The 4,976-nt window shown below is 43.0% G+C and overlaps 1 pseudogene; it reads right to left on the reverse strand.

The window, feature by feature from the left end:
• Positions 1-3,003: 3,003 nt before the first annotated feature.
• LOC135629127 (glutathione S-transferase U17-like) lies at positions 3,004-4,012 on the reverse strand (annotated as a pseudogene).
• Positions 4,013-4,976: the final 964 nt, after the last annotated feature.

Below are 4,976 nucleotides of genomic sequence, written 5' to 3' on the forward strand. Positions count from 1 at the left end.
TGGTTGCTGCATAAACTGTGATAATTTGTTGACAGCAAATGAGATATCTGGACGCGTGAGAGCTAAGTATTGTAAAGAGCCAACAACTTGGCGGTATTGAGTGGGTTCCGTAGCAGGACTTCCATCCGATAATTTGAGAGAACCATTAGTAAAGATGGGGGTTGTAACTGCATTTGCATCATGTATGTTTGTCTTTAATAACAAATCTTGAATGTACTTGCGTTGTGATAAAAGGAGACCGGAAGATGTGAAGGTAGCTTCGACGCCCAGAAAGTAGCTCAAGGGTCCGAGATCCTTAACTGAGAATCGAGCTACCAGCTGTCACACATGAAGATATCAAGGGAGCAACGGATCCAGCAACTGAAGCTTGAATAGCTTAGAGGATGAGACGATCTTGATGTAGCCACAGTTTGTGAGCTGGATTGGGTACTGGACTAGGATCGTCGGGGATGTTGAGCATGGCCGGAGGACAACTGAAAGAGCCATCAATGTAACCTAACAAATCGTATCTAAATAAAAGATTAGAAAATTGAGCTCGCCAGGATGCATAGTTGCCACCCTTTGATAACTTAAAGGGGATCAGCGTGGCAGCATTAATGGATATAAGTCCTGTAGAAGAACAAGAAGTGGGAGTCCCTACAGGAACTGAAACATCAGAAGAAGTGAACGAAGACATTTTTTTTTTTTAGAAGAGATGCAGCGAACCTTGTATGATACTCAGGTCACACAAGGTGGAGAATGAGGGAGGGGGCTACTGCTATAGATTACTGCAGCAGATTGGGCAATCTACAACAGTGCCTAAAGCTGTCGGCAGCTGCTGTGGATTGCTGCTTGCTGCAGCAGATTGTAGAGGCTACAGTTCGTCGGAAGATGGTCGCGAAAACTGCAGCGGTACTCAAGACTGCGGTTCGTCGAGAAATGGCCGTGAAAATCTGCAGCGGTACTCAAGGAAACTGCAGTGAGAGAAATCTGCAGCAATTAGATGTATAGAGGAAAGCGACAGTGAAAGATGTTGCGGTAGAGGAAGGAAGATGCAGTGGTTGCGGTTGCTGCTGGCCGGGAAGCGGCTGCGACAGCGAAGGAGGAAGACGCGGCAGCTGTCGTTAAGCAAGGAAGACTGAGCGAGGAAGACACCACCATTCGCCATTCGTCGCTATTGAGGAGGAGGACACCGCCGTTAAGGAGGCACCATTGTGTAGAGGGAAGCGACAGTGAAAGCTACTGTGGTAGAGGAAGATGCAGCAGTTGCGACTGCTGCTGGTCGACAAGCAAGGAAGACACCGTTGTTCATCGTTCACCGCTATTGAGGAGGCAGTGAGAGAATGTTTTCCTCCTTGCGTGACGACGACGGAGAGTGTCTGCTGTAGGCAGCAAATAGGAGAGGGAGCAAGGCCGGCAACGAAGGAAGAGAAGGAGTGGATGAGCAGAGCCAAGACAGTGCTCATTAGCACTAGCTCTGAATCCATGTCTTGTGCTTCTTCAATGACTCCGCTTGAGGCAACGTGTTACTGTGGCTGCTTGGCTAACACGCGGCGATACTACTGTCACCAAGGAGGAATTGCTCTGATACCATGTTAGAAAATAAATAGATAAAAAAGTTGTAGAAGAAGTTGATTGTTATTAACATATCCCCCTTCCTTTTATACATGTTAGAAGGGAGAATTTTCCTCAACAGGTTAGAGGATTTCCCTCAACAGAGTAGAGAGATTTCCTCAAACAGTTAGGGAAATCTCATCTACTTATCAATGAGGAGGGTGGCAGCTAAAAGGGGTCCAACCTATAACCTACTAAGTCCCAACTCTTATTTATAGCCTCTTTTAATTAACCCTAATGGACCCTTCTTATTAGGTATTAGATCTCTATCTAATTACTCATAGCTTAATAGATATTAGATCACCATCCAATAACAATTATAAGCTCTATTTGGTCTCTCCCAAGGATCCATTAAAATATGAGCTTATCATATATCTCATATCTAATACTCTATTTGTCGTGTTATCTATTATATGTGTCTAACCCTTTAGGCCCAATACCGAGCTAGTTGTGAGTTGCACATGTCATAATTTCTTCTAACTTAGTGAATTATTATCCGTATAATAATTCACTCAACTTATCAACTATTGACATACTAGGCCACTACGTCATAATCATCAAATAGTACAGGGGATCTAATCCACTAGATATGTTTGCTCTCATTGACTGTATATCAATAGTCCATCATCCATCTACTATCCTAAAGATCATATACCGGGTATGGTGCTGTCAGGCCCATATAGAATCCTTCCGAGTCTTACTTTAATCGGATTCTTCCGGAGAACTTATATCTCAATTTAAATCTCACATTTATCGGATTCATCATAATCTGATTAACCTTGGCTAGAGATTTGTATGAGTGAGAACATACAAGATATTTCTCTCATGATATGAAAAGTGGATGATACTTTATTGATACTCAATTATCTTTATAAGGTTGGCTGTCATTCTCAATGTCGTTGGTACTAGATCCGAAACTTTCATACATATTAGTCTGATATTAAAAAATAGAGTATTCAAATAAGACATCTTTTGATGTTTAAGTCTAAGGATCAAATATACAATTGAGACTACAGAATTATTATCTAACGATAAGATATCATTAATCATCTAGCTTATTTTTTAATAATTACTTACATTAGTATCCCCACACAAATAAGACCAGCTATATGTACGAGTATATTTCTAACTTTAAAAACAGATGTCACTCTCTTCTCCGCTTGTAGTTGTTGCCTCTTCTCCTCTTCGAACTCTACCGTGACACAACAAAGCCTGACTTCGTATTTAACGGTGGGAAGTGAGACATAAGATCAAGACAATGATCGAAATATATGGCTCGGATGGCGGCGTTAATGGCGGCTGTCAAAAGCAGTTGTTGGCCTCGCCATCGGCATTCGGAAGATCGGTCGTTGTGTGCTGACGATAACCTATGAGAACTAAAACGTCAAAGCCACGTTTGGAGATCGCCCATCGAATCCAACAAGATGGTGGTATCCTTTATTGATCACCAACACAACATCATGAGCAAACACGCAAAGGCCACCTCACGGAAAACTACCGTCGGTGACATTATTCTCTATAGATTTCACCACAACAGCGAGTTCCTGAAGCCACTCCAAGTGACCACCACGATTCCTTGTCTTTAATTTGCAGGAGACTCCTATTTCCCCAGATGCATCTTGGCGAACTCCATCAGCTTCTCCGTCTCCGGCATCACCTCCTTCACGGCCTCATGGGTGCAGAACCTCTCCGCCCAAACCGCGAGCAGAGGCGTCTTCTCCTCGTCGAACAACTTGAGGCCGGTCATCTGCTCGATCACCTTCGCCCATCCCAGGTAGGAACCGAGAGCGATGTCGACGTAACCGATGGTGTCCCCGCCGAAGAAGGCTTTGCCCTTGCTCAGCTTCTCAAACGCCTCCTCGAGCAGCTTCAGCCCGGCCCACGCTTGCTCTGCGGATTCGGCCTCGGCCTCCTCTGTTTCAGCCTTTGCGATGCCGAACATTGACGGGAACCACTGCGTGCAGAGGATTCAGTCATCATCATTCATGTCGATGATCGTAGAAAATTTATAGACCAAGAAAACATAGGTCAGAAATTGATGGAGGCATGCGAACCTTGTCGTCGATGTAGACGGCCCAGAAGCGGTGGAGGGCGCGCTCGTAGGGGTCGGCCGGCAAGATGGCGTGGCCGGAATTAGCCCAGGCCCCGTCGACGTACTCCACGATGATCATCGACTCGCAGACGGGCTTGTCGTGGTGGAGGAGGACGGGGATCTTCTTGTACACAGGGTTGGATCTCAGAAGCAGCTCGCTCTTCTCCCCGAACTTCTCCTGTAGGAACTCGTACTCCACCCCCTTCAGGTTCAGGGCGACCCTCGGGCGCAGCACGAACGGGCTCGGCCACGCCCCGATCAGCCTCACTTCTCCTGCCGCCGCTGCCATTGTCTTCTTCTTCTTCTCCCTTCTTCGGTACGAGAGGCAGCAACGCCTGGGCTTCGTTCGTATATATAATAAAGGGTGATGCTTCTTGGAAGCTGCTGTCCTGCTTCTTGGGCAACAAGGCAGCGATGAATTGCGATAGAAATAAAGCGTCTGCAGTGACGACGTAGGGAGTCCCCGCATTCATTGTTGGCGCAAGCGATGTCATCATAAGTGTCGGCTTCATCAAATTTTGTTTCCATGGACAATGAAGAACCTTTGACTCCCTGTTTGACCAAGAACCTTTTGACTCGCGATATATATATATATATATATATATATATCCTTACATTTGCTATTGTTATCATTGTTCTTTTTTTTTAATTATTTTTATTGTTTTAAAGATGACTTTTGTATTATCGAGTAAATCCCTTATTTAAGTTTTAAATTATGAGTCAATCCTAATATGTATAATCTAAGTCTTTCAATCCTTTAATGTACCAAACTATCTTGATAGTTCATCTCTTTTCTTATAACACATGTTGATATTTTTAATATATTTTTATGAGTTAATTATGTTTTTCTTTTTTTATAAAAAATTAAGTTAAGATTTGACAATTCTACCTCTGTTGATGTCATTTTGGATAGTCACTTATAGACCATGAGAGAATTGGTCTTCTCATACAATTGAAACCTCCTCATATCAAGAGGGAATTGGTCTTTTTCTTATGAGTTAATTATGTTTTTCTTACTTTTAAGTCTTCAGTCTTAGTTACATAAAGACTTTTACCTATCTACTCATGTGTATTTTTATTAGGAAATCTTGAGTGGGAAGACTATATGATCAAGAGACATGTGTCAGTCAAAGTTGTGTATCCTATGGATATCATTCAATCTGTCGCATAAATTTGGATGAATATAAGAATGTTAGAGTATTTGTACATTTAAGATGTCTACCCCATTATATTATGATATATATACCTTTATGCTTGTTGATCCCCAAAATAATCTTTCTTTCTACTAATT

The sequence above is a fragment of the Musa acuminata genome, chromosome BXJ3-1 (genome assembly GCF_036884655.1).
Source record: "Musa acuminata AAA Group cultivar baxijiao chromosome BXJ3-1, Cavendish_Baxijiao_AAA, whole genome shotgun sequence".
NCBI lineage: Eukaryota > Viridiplantae > Streptophyta > Magnoliopsida > Zingiberales > Musaceae > Musa > Musa acuminata.